At 39.8% G+C, this 17809-nt stretch overlaps 1 protein-coding gene across 6 annotated transcripts in view; it reads right to left on the bottom strand.

Annotated features, from left to right (window-relative positions):
* RALGAPA1 (Ral GTPase activating protein catalytic subunit alpha 1) overlaps positions 1-17809 on the bottom strand; it is a 236491-nt gene that overhangs the window by 11586 nt on the left and 207096 nt on the right. The gene's annotated exons all lie outside the window — the stretch shown is intronic.

Here is a 17809-nt window from a genome sequence, read left to right as displayed (position 1 = left end):
GCGGACATATTTGCTAAGAAGCTGCAGGACACCTAAATACTGGCTAACAGAGTGTTGGAGGGCACTGACAGCAAAATACTGTACTTCCTTTTCACCACATTCTCCCTCTCTGATATTATTGACGGGAGACCAGTATCTTGAAGTGTTGTTGCTTTTGAAGAACCCTCTCCAGGCTTCTTGTTCCAGCAGGCCTGATTGTGCTGTTAGCACAGAGAGAGTGAGAAAAAGAGAGAATATTTCTGCTGTTCATGAAAGCAACTATGGAAATGGCTGTCAAAATGTAGAGCAGCAGGCAGCAACATACAATTATCAAGAAAAACTAGCATGCTGACTTTGTGTTGTATAGTTCCTGAACTGAGAAATCAGTTAACCTTTTCTTCCACAACTTTTAAAGTTGTCCAGCTGGACTCAGTGTATTGAGTTAGGCAGGCCATATTTTTCATAATCACAAAAGGAACAGAAAACACTCCAACAGTAGTATATTCTCCTCAACATACATGTTTTAATAAACAGTTTACACTTTGACAATACAGTATTAACATTTTTATTTTTAAAATATTTTTGTTTGCACAGAGGCAGCTCAGACTGGAAGAACAATCTAAGGGTGGGAAGTTTGGAAGTCCTTAATTCTAAGTCTGGTACTGATGGTTACTCACCATACAGTTTTAGGGCAGTTATTCCACTGTTTTCGTCTCAATTTCCTTTTCTGTAAAATGGGGATAATATCTACCTATGTTTTTATTGGTGTGTTGTAAGAAGCAGTCTGAAGATGTAAAGTGCTATGTATAAGCATTAAATACCATTAAACAGAAGGACCTCCCATTTTCAGTTATGATGAGCAATAAAATTTCAGACCTGAACTAGAACGGAAGGAATGGTCTAGATAATACTTAGTCCTGCCATGAGTGCAGGGGACTAGAGTAGATGACATCTCAAGGCCTTCCAATCCAATCCTATCTACTACTATTTGAGAGAGTTTATTTGTATTTTTTCCAAGAACTCTTCCTAAACTCATCAGAGCTATGATCACCAAATTTGGTATATAGCTTCTTCTTATCATAACTTAAAGGTAAGTGTATGGTTGTGACAGGAAAAAGCATGTGACTGGAATGAGACTGTCTTTGTCTCTTTTTCTGTTTGGCTTTATGACATGCAATCACCAAATCAAGTACAGTCCTCAAAATTGACATAAATGAGTGAATATAGAAAGACGCTCTCAGAGCAGGCAGGGGTTCAGGGCAGGTACACAGCGTGCCACCTCTGCACGCTGGCACCACCACAAAGCTGCTGCAACAACTCTGTTCTGGGCAGGTGGAGGGGCTGTGCCTCCCCCCAGCTGTGGCAGCTCTGTGGTCTGGCTGGGGGTGCCCTTCCCTCCATCCCCAGCTATGTCTGCTCCATGATGGGGCCAGAGGAGGGGGTGCCTCCCCCTCCACAAGCAGGACACCCAATCCAAAGCTGCCACAGAGCTGCCACTTCTGGGAGACAGGTGGTCTTTCCTTGACCCCCTCCTAGCCTAACCTGGAGCTGCCCCAGGTGGAGGACATGCACCTCCCCCCCCAGCTGTATCCACTGCATCTGCAGTGGTCATAGAGAGTTACTTCTCACCTGGCCTCACACTGTGGTGGTGAGAGGGGGTTAGGGTAGCCCCTTCTCCTTGGGGCAGCCTGAATACTAAACCCCTCATTACCAGCCCTATGCCAGAGCAATGACTTAAATGACGTATGTACATTTTCATTTGATTTTTCCAAAAACCAAAAATTAACTGAGTTTAGAACCCAAGCAATGGTGGGAAATTTTTTAGTAATTATATTAAACACATTTTAGGTAGTCTTCTTGTTTTCACAGATTATATTTCAGCAATTAAAAGGGATATGTAGTGATAATCCTTATGTACAAATATCACACAAGAAACAAACTACAATAAAATTTAAATATATTTCAGTAAATTACTCTAAGAAAAAATGTGGCGAAAAAATAAATACTATATATTTTGTCAAACAATTTTCCATCAAATCAAAGAATACTATTGAGCTTATTTTTTAAACCACAACTGACGTTCATAGAAATATTGAAATCTGCTGTCTCTCTGGAATTTTTGAAATTCTGATTACAGAGAGAGTTGACCCTTAAAGGAATTCTACTCCAAAAATACTATAATGGAAACACTAGGACAAGATTAAATAAAAAAACGCAACCCTCCACTATAAAGTTCTTAGGTTGGGAGACATACACAGTATTGAGCCTTAACAGGAGAGTAAGATAGCACAGTTTTAAAGAGGATATATATAAGTGGTAGAGGATGAAACTGATGGTTGAAGTCTAAATAATACTACATATCTCACAACTTGTTGAAAAGCACTTTTTTCATTGGGGGAGATTCACAGCTGCTGAATTTTCTGCAGTTAATAGAGTCCTTTGATTCACAGCAGTGCCCCTTGCACAAAAAATACTGGCCTTTGTGTATTACCAGAAGCTAATTTTCTATTTGGCTGAAAAGAGAAAAATGGGGTTATTGCCTCTCCCTCCTACAGAGCTTTTCATTATGCCTGATGCACTCAACTTCTAAGCTCTTCTGGAAAAAAAAAATAACTGAAGAGGCAAGAGGTAGAAAAATGAGCTTGTTAGCACATTAGAAGTGAAGTATCTTGGTGGGCCCTAGAAATTCCCAGTGGTGTGTTAACTTATCACTCTATGCATGCTGGCACTGATAGTCTCCCAATTGATCACTCTCTTTTCGCACCAAAGGTGCAGCCAGGAAGTAAAGGCTGAAGGCCCACAGGAGAACAGGCTGCTATCAAAACAAGCTGTTTTAAAAAGTCTGCTTGAATGGATAAAATGTTTCATGGAAAAGTAGGGTGGAGACACCTACCTGCTTTAAAAATGCTCTACTTTCAGAGGTCTCTAAATGAAACCTTTTAGTTTATCTTGTTACATCTGAAGCTTATACATAAATAAGGCAAAAATGAGGCAAAATTAATACTTTGAAAGTGACTAGGACATTCCCAATATGGATGCATCCTGGGCAGTCTAAATAAAACCCAGCCCTAGTACAGTTGCTGATTTAGTAGGACAATACTTTTTTCCATTATAAATACTAGCAGAAATACCCGGCATCGCTCAGGGAAAATATAGTAAAAGGTGTGATGAATGAACTACGTCAATTACATTAACATAGCATATTTTATTGGAAATACTTTTCTCTTATATATTACTTTAAGAAATTAACATAGCTAGTGCTGTGCTTACAAAACATATTCCCTAGTGGACAACAGATGAACTACTTAGTTCGTAGCCAGAGGGAAAGGATCTCGTAGTTGCAGTTTGTGACACTTAACAGAAGAGTCCAGCAAATGCCTATGATCAGGTGCTACTAAAAGCTAATTATCAGCGGGCCCAATTGTGGCTCTGGGGGAACCAATTTTGAGATATAACCAATCCAGTTATTTAAGTTAGGAAATCAGTAGTATCCATTCAAAATGTTGTGTTTCTAGCTCTTACTATTTCGGAGATCTTTCAGGACAGAAACAAACAAACTTTCAAAAAAATTTATACGATTTCAATGCTGCAAGATTAATACAAACGTTCACTTAGCACATCCAGCAAAAATCACCAGGTTACCAAAGTTTCCCATTTTATCAATATTTAATAGAAGTTCTAATAGCTAGATGAAAACAGCCAATTATTTCAAACTTTTTTTAAAACATGAAAACCAAGACCAGAATTATCAGTATTCCATATTGTATGGAGACAATACTCAAATCTTTAAAACAAACAGCTTTCATTTAAAGAACCAAGTAACTTTGCATGTTTGGATTCTATGTAGCCTAACATACTTGGCACAATTTTGAGATTTACTAATTCAGAATCAAAGAGTTATTTTGCTTTTTTAAACCTACAAACAGGTTGATTTTCATGGTTGAAATGATCTAATTATAAATTGTGTATGGATCTGAATATCTGCAGTATCAACTTTAAGATACATAAGTTAATTTTTACATCTCATAATAGGTTTGATATTTATCCTTAAAAAGGCTACTCTCTATGGAAGAGTTATTAGCACCTATAAACTGAGTTATCCATATAAACTCAATGGCTAGTAATAACCAGTCAACTCAATCTGTATTCTCACTGTGAATGGATGTTGTCACTAACATTAGCGATACAGATAAAATCGAAAGGATGCAAGAATGGACCAAAAGAGGAACAATCTGGGATAAGAAGTGTCTCCATACCAAAGCACACAAATTTAAATTTGGAACTACTGGTAACCAATTTTCATTAAGAGCAACATGCTAAATGCAGAAGAGAATGGGTTAAAAACTGTTACTTACCTTCTTGTAATTGTTGTTCTCCGACATGTGTTTGCTCACATCCATTCCAACATGTGCAGTGTGCATGTTCATCAGAAGAGTTTTCTGCTAGTAGATCAGCTGTGGAGCCCTGTGGAGTAGCGCCTTCATGGGTATGTGTCTGTTCAGTTCCTTCTTGCCAGAACACTCCAACAGAAGGGAGGCAGGTGGGATTTGGAATGGACATGAGCAACACATCTCAAAGAACAACAGTTATGAGAAGATAAGTAACAGTTTTTTTATTTCATGTGCATTCCAATAGGTGATTCCCAAGCAGTTTACTTAGCAGGTGGGGATCATAGCATCTACCACCAGAGTCCTGGGCTGGAGGGCAGGTAAACCCTTTCTGTACAACAAAATACCTGTGTGCCACTTCATTTGCTATTGGTGGTATAGCGGCCGGGGTTTGCCAGAGCTTCTTCTAAAAACTACTGTGAATACTCATAAGGGGCAAAGCTATCCTTGAGCGACCTTTGGGAGCTAGGACATCCACCATTGGATCCAAGTCATCTGTAACCTGCTCTACTGGCAAATTGAGGTTCTGGGCCTCCTGCTTTAGCAGATCCTGCTGGGCACTCATCTCCATGGCATAGACAGTTCTAGTAGGACCTATTACAGCTTCAGAGTGAGGATACTGCTGCTCAAGGTGAGACCAGGTCTTCCTGACCCTCTGGCTCTCTGGCAGCTGCCTGTGTAGATGCCATGTCCGGCCCAAAAGGAGGGTACTTCAACAGCCCATGTCTGATCTGGAAGACTTCTGATCTTTAACTCATGAGAGTACACCCTGTATTTCATGGGAGATTGAGATTGCTGAAGGGGGCCCGTGGGCCACTGAAGTGGCTCCTGAGCCCAGCCCTTGGGCCTAGTGATAGGCTCAGAGTATCCAGAAGGGCCAAAGGGGAGGCCACAAAACCAGTGGTACACCATATCCTGTGGGGATACTAGGATTAGGAATGATACCGGCTCTATCAGGACACATAGGACTCACCCTCTGATTGAGAGAAGTAGTCTGACTGACCAGGGTGAAGCAGATCCCAATGGGGCTGGAATGCAATGCCATGGCAATGGGCAATGACGTGCAATCATTGCTGGCTTGCCCATGTGTATGATCAGTGCCATTAGTGCCGGGCTTGTGTCTAAGCTGGAACTGGTGCTTGTATCTTTGGGGTCAGAGATCGTGCCATCATGGCAATCAAGTCCTGCACTGCCTCAAATGTGTCTGGCATGGAGGGGAAAGCGAGGTCTTCCCCCTAGTTCTCCTGTGCTGTGGATTCCACCAGAATCTGACTTAAATGTGCAGGTATTGGGCATAGGATGCACCCTGCAAGAAGTCTAGAAGGCTGGAGCTGGCCTTGTCAGCTGGGGATTGGCACTTGTGCTCTCTAGAACAGTCCTTCCTTAGTACTGAGATGTTCTACTTTCTTTGCCACTGGTGGCATAGAGGCAAGGGGTGCTGAGATGTCCTTAGCCGAGGCCCAGGCCGAGGCTGGTGCACTATGAGCCAAGGCTGCTGGTGCCACATCTGGCACTGGCTGATGGCAGATCATTAATTCCATAAAGAGTTTCCGGCAGAAGTCCTGCTCCTTCTTGGTCCTAGGCTTAAAGCCTCTTCAGATTTTTACCTGTCCACCTGATGACCCTTTTCCAAGGAACTTGAGGTAGGAATCAGGTGGATCACCTCTGGGCATAGGCTTGGAGCAATTGCTGCTCAACTTAAAGCCCTGAAACCAAGGCATGCCCCAGTCCTGTGAAAACATTTCTGGAGGGGATTACGAGGGGGAGGGATACCCCACAAAGTAAATTTACTGACATTAGCTCTAACTACACTACTATATACTTACTACTATTTATACAAAGGAGTATACAAAGGGGCACTTGCAAATTAAAGACACTGAACTGCTTCAAAGACCATCACTGGTGGTATGAAGGAATTGAGCAGATGGTGGGTCAACAGGGTCTGAGATATATCACCATGAAGGTGCCACCACCAGGGATCTCCACAGCAGACCCAATGGATACCGATAGGGGAAAAACTTTCTTACAATTGTGCATGTGGCAAGCACATACCTGTGGGAATGCACATGAGCATGCACACAAAGGAAGAATGATTACTTATCAGACAGGCACTCTTTCAAGCGAAGCAATGGAAGATTGGCAGGTCTAAAGCATAATTTAAGGATTTTGCAGAAGCTACCAAACTGTATTTATTTCAGGATATGTTATTTAAAATAAAATAAAATAAATAAATAAATAAATAAATAATAAAATCAATAGAAAGTAGAAAACAGTACCAGGAGGCTTGCACATTTTAAATGCCACTCACACTTCAATCTTTGTAACTATTAACACTGGTATTCATTAGCTAAATCATTTTATATATGTATTCTTTATCTTTCAATCACACCTATTAATACTGTAAATAGCATTATTAGAACTACTGATTTACACAGGGGGCACTACTACTGAAGTCTTGGCTGTCACATTAAGTATGAGTAGGCGATCTGTCAGAAAAGCAACTTCTCATGTTTCCTCCTCCTAATCACTTTCCATCTTCTCATTTCTCTACCCCTGCTGACAATGTTAGTTTCTCTATCTTCAACTTGGACTACTCATTAGGTCCTCACATTCAGGCTTCATCTAAATCTTGCATATTCTTTCTGCAACACATATCTAAAAGTACATCTCTAAGGGTATGTCAGAAGTTTCCCGAAATAGCTATTCTGCATCTATTTTTGTATGGCACCTAGCACAATGATGTCCTGGTCCATGGGCTGGTATCCTAAGTGCTACCATAATACAAATAAGTTGCATCCGTGATGTTTTGCAAATTGTTTTCTTTGCACTGTAACAACTTCCTCTACATCTTCACTACAATTCATCTTTTCTACCCTCTCTTTACATAAACTTCTAACCATAGTGTTATGTTTCAACTTTATTGGTACAACCTATCTTCTCTGGCCTTCCCGCTTCTCACCTCTGTCTTTCACTCTTAAAATGTTGCTGTTAAAACATCTTTATGTCCTGCAGTTCTGATCACTAACACTTACATCACGAACAACCGCTTCATCTGTAAGGGCAGATGACTGGACTTGATGATCTCTCAAGGTCCCTTCAGTTTTAGTATTCTATGATCTGATGAAGGGGGTTTTGCCCACAAAAGCTCGTGATACTATATATTTTTGTTGGTTTCTAAGGTGTCACAGGAGTACTTGTTGTTCACAAACTACTTCACTGACTTCCTCCCTCTTCCACCCTAAATTCATCTCCCCAAATTCATGAGCTCAGCTATGCATTTTCTCTTCAGTCACAGCTTGACAAACGTCCATAAACAGTCCAGACTGCATGGCTGAAGCATATGAATACAATTTACTATTTAACCACATAACCTTATTTTACAAATAAGGGAGAACTTGGATTTCATATACTTGCAATAAGCTGGGAAGACCTATGGTAAATACTAGTTTCACTGAGGTAATAACATGCATTTTTTTTAACCGGTCAAATAGCATTAATTTCAAATGAGAAAAAAGAAAAAAAAAACACAATGTCAACATCTAGATACAAATATCAAGATTAAATCTAACTATCTTGTTTGATAGCTTTATAATCTATACACCATTGCCATAGTCTCTAAATAGTTGCAAGATGCTGGAAGAAACAAAGAAATAGTTTGGTTGAGATGAAATTCCTTAACAAGCTATCCGGTAGAAAGTTCATACTGAAGGAGTCATCTGAGACACATGGTTCACTAACTGAAACTGAAATGCTAGCTCAAATTGAGAATGTATGAAGAAACAGCTCCTTAAAGAGAGCACATGAAACTACATTATTATATGGATTCAAAAGAACTTAAGAGTGAACAAATGTAAGTAGTCCACTTGAATCACAAATGATAGATCTATTGTATTTTCTAAGGGATAGAAAGAGTGACATTTCACAGACTTGACAAATAAGATGTTTATGTTTAAACCTATGCATTATCTGATGATTTGCTAGTCTTTGAGAACATTTGCAAATATGAGTAGTCCTAACCAGTGTTCCCTCTAAGCTGCTGGCAGCACAGCTTCACAGGTGATTAATCAGCCGCACCCAGTCAGAGGCTCAGGGCTCCCTGCAGGGAACTGATTGACTGCAGGGGGTTGATTGCAACTTATAGGGAACACTGGTCCTGTGGCACCTTAGAGATAAACAAAAAATATATATATCATTATGAGCTTTCATGAGCAAAAGACACAGTATCACATATTAATTTATATTTAAATATGCTATATAAATGATACTATATATTTTTGTTTGTCTCTAAGGTGCAACAGGACTATTCATTTTTAAAGTTAGACTAACACAGTTACCCCTCTAAAACAATTTGCAAATGTGTCCAAGATCAATCTGAACTATTGAAATATCCTAGCCCTATGAAAAGGCTGGCTTAGCAGTGTTGTAAATATTGGAGGAGCAAAATTTGCCTACAAGTGAGGAGATCTGTGCTAACAGAAAGGTATTACTGAGATGACACTGACAACCTGATCAGAAATTGGCAGCAGAACTGTTTACATACCTTTCATAACACTTGCAACAATTTGGGATAGCTCAGTGGTTTGAGCATTGGCCTCTTAAACCCAGGATTGAGAGCTCAATCCTTGAGGGGGGCCACTTAGGGATCTGGGGCAAAGTCTGTCAGGGATGGTACTTGGTTCTGCTGTAAGGGCAGGGACTGGACTCAATGACCTCTTAAGGTCCCTTCCAGCTCTATGAGATAGGCATATCTCCATTTATTATTATATTATAATAGTATGAGGAAGGAGGGGTGGCATCCTCTGAAGAGTACCAAATGGAGAAAGAGAGATAATGGTTTCGCCACTCTCGGTTCTTCCATCACTGAGATGATCTCCAGTTAAAAGGAAAAGCTCTTGCAATACAATATTACTTTCTACAGCTCTTTATACAACAAAAAGATTTGGTGAATCAACTCAGAGGAGGAGCTCCAATCTGCACTGATTTCTAAATCATATTAATGGTTTAAACCAGGGTTTCTCAACCCATGCTTGGGGACAGAAAACGAGGTCACCAGAATATTTCAAACTTTAGACGGCAGCTCCTGTCCCATGGAATTGTCTGGGCATGCTGCCCTGCTGCAAGCATGACAACCTCTGGAGTTCCCAGCAACACTCTGGGTTAGCTCAGCTGTTATGACAATGAGAGTCCAGATGGGCCAAATTTGACTGTCACTTCAACCCTCAATGTACCAGGTCACAACTCCACTCACGCACATTTGAGTCAGAGGAACAGGACCAAACCCGAGCAGCCCTGCAATCCCAAAGGTTGCAACATCTGTAGCAGAGAGCGAAGCCCAGCCAGCCCCATAGCAAAGAAGATTCCACTGTGGGGCCAATGCTGAGCAGGACCCAACTCCCTTGGAGAGCAGGATCTGACAAACTCCACCAACTATTTACCGGGCCATGATAGGCCATAAATATTTATAAATGGGTCTTGAGCTGAAAAAGGTTGAGAACCTCTGGTTTAAACCAGGTATATACACACAAATCCATGAGCATAACAAAGACAAAAGAAAAGTTTTACTGGACTGGCAGATGAGTTGCTAAATGGAAACATCTTGGTAAAACTATCTATCTAGACAGTCCTAGTGCATCTTCACCATATTGCACCACAGTAGTATCTTTGAGCATCTGTGAGCGCACTGCTTCAATACAAGAGGCTAATTTGAGAGTAGCCTAAAATTACTCTCTCTGACCAAAACCTAGCTAAAAGGACATTTTTAAGTAGCACGAGAAACTGAAAATGTGGATGTTATGAATGATTATTCGACATACAGGTACAGCTGCCTCCCTGGATGCAGTGATTTGCTTGTAGATGGCATGGCTATGACTGAGACACATTATTTGTAGGATGAATGAGCTATGATACAGGCAGGCCAGATATCAGCTCTTGCCTAGGTTGCAGGCATTAGCTAAAAAAATGACAACCTCACAGCTGGAGACCAGACAAGGTCACCTGTATGTCGGTTTTACTCAAAATCAATATTCTTTTTAAAATGTATTTAGTGTTTAGAGCCCATGAAATGCTTGTATGCTGCTGCATGTGGTGATTTAATTTATATCTATAGCCCAGGTTATAAAGTAATATTTGTTTGCTCTTTAACTGTAAAAGTATTTGCTCAAATGATAAACCCCTATGGGCTCTTGGTACTGGAAGCAATTTGAATGTGGTATGATCTTTGGTGTGACTGACCATTTTCACTCAAGTCTCAGAGGGATAGTTGGGTTAATCTGCATCTGCACATGAAGGGGGTTTTACCCACGAAAGCCTGAGCCATAATAAATCTGTTAGTGCCACAACATTCCTAGTCACTTATCACTAAGTCCAGTTTGTCTGGGTGGCAAGACAGACTTGATGTCTAAGGGAACAGTCTGTGACTCCGTGGTAAGACTGTTAAAAGTAACCTAGGAATTTACATTTGTTACTGGCATGGCAAAATTTAACTGCAGAACCTACCACTAGTTTGGAGAGTCTGCCCTGTTTTTGAGCTTGCCCTGAAGTTAACCTTCCAGACAGTGTGACAAACATTTAGAGAGTTTTTTAACTGCATGAGGTCACACTCTATAAAACCTGATTATAATTAGAAACTCAAATATGCAAAATGGAACCTTGTTGATCAATATATTTGCTTCTCATGAGTCTTGAGAGTCATATTTGTCTTCTTTACTGCTAGAAGTGAGTTTAGAGTATTGACAATGTACAATGACTAATGAAACAATTTGCTAAACCTGTTATTTGACATAAGAGATCAAAGAAAAAAGATCACCCTGTTGGTCTATTGGCAGCATAAGTTGGGGATCAGAATTTTGTCATTTTGCTTCCTGATCTGGCAGAGCTGCAAAAAGCACAAAGACAGTTATTCAACAGACAATATGCTACAGTTTGGAGCCCGGTGACTGACATTTCTGGAGAGATTCTTCCAAGTAAGTTGTGATTTTAAGGTCAAAGGGATTGAGGATGAATCCCTATAGAAACAGGACAAGAAGGGTTTTGTAGTGGGTACAGAAGATGGCAGAAAAACAGTATCATAACAGAATTTGGTTCCTGAAGGAAACCAAGACAACAATCTTATTTAATCAGAGGAGTTTTTCTTGAAGTGAAAAATCTGAGAAAGAGATGATTGGCCAGAGATTGTCAAAAGAGCTGAAGTCTCATCGAATCATAGGAATTTGTACTCTTTACTGGCTCTGAGAATTAAAGATGTAGGATGGACAGCTAGTGATCCAGTGTTGGAAGCTCTACAACTAACACCATTTCATTTGTGAGTGGATGAACAGTAGCAACCAAACACACTGAGATGCATAAGAAAAGGCCTTCTCTATTCCAAGAAGTGATTCTGTTGAAGATGCATCATGTTGTTTCTAAGGATTTCCAGATCTAATTGAACAATTTGCAAATAAAGAAGTATTTTTCCCTAAAAGCTGCTCCTGCTAAGTCTGGCATCTGAAAGTCAAGTGGGGTTCTTTTCTGCTTACCTTTACCAGTAATGAAAATGTGTATGACAAATTCTGCACTGTGCACCTGTGTTTTCTGTGGGACTGCACAGATGTACTGTAACTGAGTGCAGAATCTGTATCTGCAAGTGGAACTTATTAACAAGTCTGCTGATACATAAAATAGAATCCAATTCATTCTCCCATTGCTGTGTGCCAGCTCTGCAGTGCTAACAATTAAAAAAATAGTAAAAAGATAATTTTGTCACTAAAGCAAGCAGATACAGTATCTTGGATGCACATAAGGAGCCAAACTATGGGGTAAGACTACTCTACTTTCAATTTTCAGAGTCGAAGCTCATTTTCAAACAAAAAAAAATGTTATTTGTCTTGACCATACTGGACAGTGATGATTAAAGGCTTAATAATTTCATAACTTTCTAATGCTATATTTCTCTCCCCATGAACCAAGCTTTCAAAATTAGGGATAAGAGTTTTGCCATAAAATGCATTAATTTCTTTCCTCGTGTCATGTAACTCGGCTGGATGTGCAGGCTGCTCCAGGACTTCAGTGGGGAGAGAAGATTCCCTTCAGCTCTCTCCCCACTGTGACGGTTCTGGGACTGGGTATGTGGGATAGGCACCCCTCCTCCATCTGTGGCTGGTCTGGGTTAAGGCTGGATTAAGGCCCAGAGAGGAGAGCCCATTTCCCAGCTGTGGCTAGTTCATCTGGGCAGCTTCCCTGAGCACCTGCACAGTGATGATTAGTGGCTGCATGGCTGCACAGTTCACAGGCACTTAGTTGGTAGAAAGCTTCTAATAATAAAAGAAGACCATCTAAGTTAGGAGATGCTCTCTGATGTAACTTCCAGGAAAATGGAAGTATGAATCCCTGAGGATAATAAACTGTGTGTGTATATTATATAATAGCTGCTCATATATGTGTATATAAAATAGCTCTAAATATTATTTCCAACATTACTGGTTTTTATGTTGGCTCACTTATTTGTTAACATTTATGTTAATTATACCTTAGGGAAGTGAAAAAGGAGAAAGCATCTGGGCCTGATGAAGTAACAATGGATGTATTAAAGTCAGTAAGAAGGCATCAAGTGTTTTACAAATCTGTTCAGTGAAAAAGGAAAAAGGCAATGTTGGATGAATGGCATAAAAGTTTGAGTGGCTATTTCTTAACAAAGGAAATATTATTAATGTCATATACTATGAAAACAAGCAAGATTAATATTGAAAAGTGTCTGTGTGATAAAATATATAAAGGGAGCCACCTACGAACATTGCTATTTGCTGATGGTTTACTGACAGGTGCAGACGATTGAGACACTGCATGCATGTCAAGTCTGTCACCATTATTCATATTTTGAGTAGACTGGACAGAGTAAAGACCAAGGCTATCATAACAGAGAGGACTCCCCATTATAAGGGATCTTGCAAGTGGAGATAGCTTAGAAGTAGGGATTTACAGGAGGCCCCCGACTTGCAACACGATTGGTTCTGGAGGAAGCATCACAAGTTGGGGGCACTGTAACTTGAACCTGCATTTATGGTAGGCACTGTGCACCATCGTAAATGCGGGCCGAGGACGTAAGTCAGGGTTTCTGGCCCCTTCCGCACTTACAAAATTGTTGTGAGTGCGGGGGGGTTGGAATTTGGGTGGTCGCATGTTGGGGGCCTGCTGTAATGTTTAGTCAACTATATGATTAACTGATAAGCCTAGATTTATTGGTCAATCTTATCGACTACACACATTCTCCTCCCCTTGCTGCCTCTATCAGGAAGCAGGAGCTGGTGCTGGGGGGAACTGGCTTAAAAGCTACAGCAGTGGGGGAAGGAGGGAGAGCAGGGGAGGCTGCCACAAAGCAGCCTCTGTTCCACCTCGAGCTGGACACCCCGCAGACAGGGTCTGCTGCCAAAACAGCCTGGCTACGTCTACACTGGCCCCTTTTCCGGAAGGGGCATGTTAATTTCAGCTATCGTAGTAGGGAAATCCGCGGGGGATTTAAATATCCCCGCGGCATTTAAATAAAAATGTCCGCCGCTTTTTTCCGGCTTTTAGAAAAGCCGGAAAAGAGCTTCTACACTGGCCCCGATCCTCCGGAAAAAGCGCCCTTTTCCGGAGGCTCTTATTCCTACTTTGAAGTAGGAATAAGAGCCTCCGGAATAAGAGCCTCCGGAAAAGGGCGCTTTTTCCGGAGGATCGGGGCCAGTGTAGACGCTCTTTTCCGGCTTTTCTAAAAGCCGGAAAAAAGCGGCGGACATTTTTATTTAAATGCCGCGGGGGATATTTAAATCCCCCACGGATTTCCCTACTACGATAGCTGAAATTAACATGCCCCTTCCGGAAAAGGGGCCAGTGTAGACGAGCCCCCTCTGTCTGCAGCAGGCCCAGGCTCACTGTGGACAGAGGCTGCTCCATGTGCCTCAGACCGCCTGCAGACAGGGCCAACAGTGTGGGGCAGCAGGCAGCCATCTGCGCAAGGAACTGGTTTTTAAACTGGCTCCCCTCATGGACTTGCTCCCACCTGGCATCCCAGCTGGGAGTGGGGCTGGAGCGCAGTGGCTGCTGGTCCTGCCTCCGGGGACTATAGAACAGTAAGGTAACTGATAAGAATTCATGCAGTTACTCAGTTATTCAATTACCAGATATCTAACATCCCTACTTAGAAAAATAAAAAAGCTTAAATATCTAGGATCAATGGTGCCTTCCTGAATGCCGCCTGAAATATTAAAGCTGCTTGGTAGATACAGCAGGAACTGACCCCAGTTTGTGGCGACAAAAAGATGTCAAACTTAAAAGACAGTGTGTTTAAACTATCCTAATGTATGAAACAAAAACTTGCCCAGTAACCAGAAAGGAAAAGAAATCAGCACATGCTCTGTTACAGAAATGAAGATACTGAGATGGTCAAAGGGTTGTACGCTATGTCAGAGGAAATAAAATGTGTCGGGTAAGGGGTTTAGTTGAAGAGAAGTTGAGGAAGGTTAGACTAAGTTGGTAAGGGCATATCTAGTGAAAACGCAAGGGCTATATTGATAGGATGGCTCTTCCAATGATAATGGATGGAAGATGATTAAGGGGAAGATCAAAGACTCTATACATGGACAGGACATCACCAAACTTCAGAGAGATCAATCTGCATGAAAGCCTGGCATACAGTCATGAGTTTTGGAAGAAGGCTATGAAACAATCACTTTAAATAAGGAATTGTCAACAAAGAAGAGGACACCTAGTTATTTTTTATTTATTTGTAGAAGGCCATGAGGTCACAAGGATAAAGATGTGAAGCTTAAAATACTACAGAACAAGCACAGTGTAAATAAAGTTATATCCATTGGGCTTTTCCAAGGAAATTATATTACAACTTATCTTATTGACAAATAATATAGTGATAGACATTTCTTTAGCATATACTTTCATGTTAGATGAACTTAGGCTTACTGGGGGAATGTGCACTTATACAAAGTAAGTACTTGCCACAAAGTGCTATATTATTGTCAGAAACTGCAAATGGAGCACTCTCATCAGCAGCACAGTATATTTAACATACTATGGTACAATCCTTCTAGAAATATTCTACACATTACAGCTTGGTGCACTGTGTTTATTTTTTGTTGCTCCATCAGGTCTTATCAATCAATTCTTCAATGGTTTATAATATCTCCCATTTAGGAAAAGCAATGATTTGTCAGAGCAGACAAAGCTGAGATTTAATCCATTCCTATAACCATATTGCCAAGTCTATATTGTTTACATTGCATCTCAATTAAGAGACAGGCAGGACACCTGGTACTTCTTTATCTAAGTCTCACGGGCTGCCAGATGACTCGAAATCCATAACAGGTGCTAAGGCAGTGTGAGCGCAGGCACATTAATACAAGCTAGGTCGGATAAAATTTAGACCATACTTAACCACTTACACCACTCAATTACAAAACAGAAAATCTCAGAAAACTGCAACACACTACAACTCCTTCTCTTCTAAAGTTAAGATAAAAACATTTTAACATATTAATTATATTTGTAGAAAATTACAAGTATAAGTCTACAGGACTGACTCAAAGTCATCAATTTATAATTAATATTTCAGAGGTAATTAAAGTATTACATAATAAAACACCAAAGTTTTATTCTTATTTTAATATTTGTATACAATTTTATATATTCAATATACTTAACTGTACATCTGATCAGTTTCTTAACTAAAATGCAACTATTTTAAGTATCAGTTATGTCAATTTCAAAGTAAAAAAATATGGCCATTGAATCAGCAACAATGTAAAACAATACTTCTACTCTCTAGAAATCTGAAGTAATTTTATTAAGCTCACATACAAAATGCTAACATCAATCAATTCTGTTTTAAGGATATTTAAAACAAACATGGGCTTTCAAGTGAAAAGCTAATGGATAAGAGACCTCAATTGCACTGAAAAAATATATTGTAGATTTCTTTTCATTGCAAAAATGTCTTAGTTCTGCTAACTTACGTAAAGCAAGCATCTGGAGTTGGTATTAAAAACTTAGACACTGACAGACTACCTCAAGAAAAAAAATGAGTATCAGAAATTTACAGTGGACAATTACTTAAGAGCTATCTGTATCTAAATGTGCAGTAATCAAATTAAGTTTCTACTTAATATTGTAATTATCAAGAACACAAAATAGTGATTTTATTACCAGAGTAAGCAGTAACAGAGTACAGTAAACTGTCATTTAAAACAGTGTCATAGTATCTACGATAAGCAGCAAACTGGCTTAAACTAATGCACTATATGCCTCTAGGGAATGACAGGCTCAGAGACTGGATTTTAACATCAAAATCTATCCATTAATCTTGACTTAAATATAATCTACTCTACAGTAAGAGGAAGAATGGGCATTCAATGAATTATCTCTTTGAAATATAGCAGGGGCACATTTACTAAATCGTGTTAGTAGAAACTCTAAATTTTACTACCATTTACTGGTTCTATGTTTCTCATTCTATAAATCTTGCATAGCTGAGGATTCTCATTTTAGCCTAAATAAAAAAAAACCTGGCATACTAGCCATTGGATCTCCACACCACAAAGATCAATTCCTCAAGTCTATTATAGACAACTGATTAAATTCATAAATGGAGAGGTTGAGAGACGAATGGTTGTGTTTACAGACACTTCATAGCTTGTGTTTCAGTAACAAGCTATAGAGGTGAAAACAAAACAGTGAGGTAGACTTGGATAAAAATAATGGACGAGTCCTGAAGTCCTTGTTCTGGCAACACTCCTATTTTGACTTCAATAGAATTTGTCTTATTGATGACTTCAAGGTAGTGATCAGGTGACTTTAGAGCAATGTGTTAATTATTTTAAACCCCATTAGAATTAACATCACATAAGCTCCTCTTTGTACATTCACTGGCAAAAGTAAGTAGAGCATCTGTACACAGTAGCTTTAACCACCACACTGCATAAGCAGTGCAGAGGAATTGCAATTGCTACTCTAGTACAGAGGCAGGTATAGATATCATGGGGGAGCTTGCTGATTCTAGAGAGGGATTTCATCTCCCCAGCTCTTTGCACTTTATCTGCATAAAGCGTATATGTGTGAAATGATTTTCATTCTACCTTTTTTCTTTTAAAAAAAATCCTTAAAGACATTTTCTTGATAAGAGTCGGCTTGGATCACTGATTTACACCTTGTACTCTTTGCAGAAACAACATTTTTAGCTAAGGTAAATTCATTCATAAATATGAATGAATGAATGCTTCCTCTGAAGACACCCACTGAAGTGATAGGACTTCACAGAACTAAATTAGAAATACTGAAGAAATGCAAAAGTGCCTAGTAGAAATAATATGACCTGCATACACACCTAAATGAATTGCAATTCAATAAGAGATAGTGTTACTGAGTCCAATCTTTAATTGATTTTTTTTTCATGATTTTGCTTTTCATATCACAGGAGAAAA

This window comes from Pelodiscus sinensis, chromosome 5, assembly GCF_052426305.1.
Source record: "Pelodiscus sinensis isolate ZL-2025 chromosome 5, ASM5242630v1, whole genome shotgun sequence".
Classification (NCBI taxonomy): domain Eukaryota; kingdom Metazoa; phylum Chordata; order Testudines; family Trionychidae; genus Pelodiscus; species Pelodiscus sinensis.
Note: the sequence above shows the minus strand (reverse complement) of the source record. Positions and strands in the feature narration are given on the sequence as shown.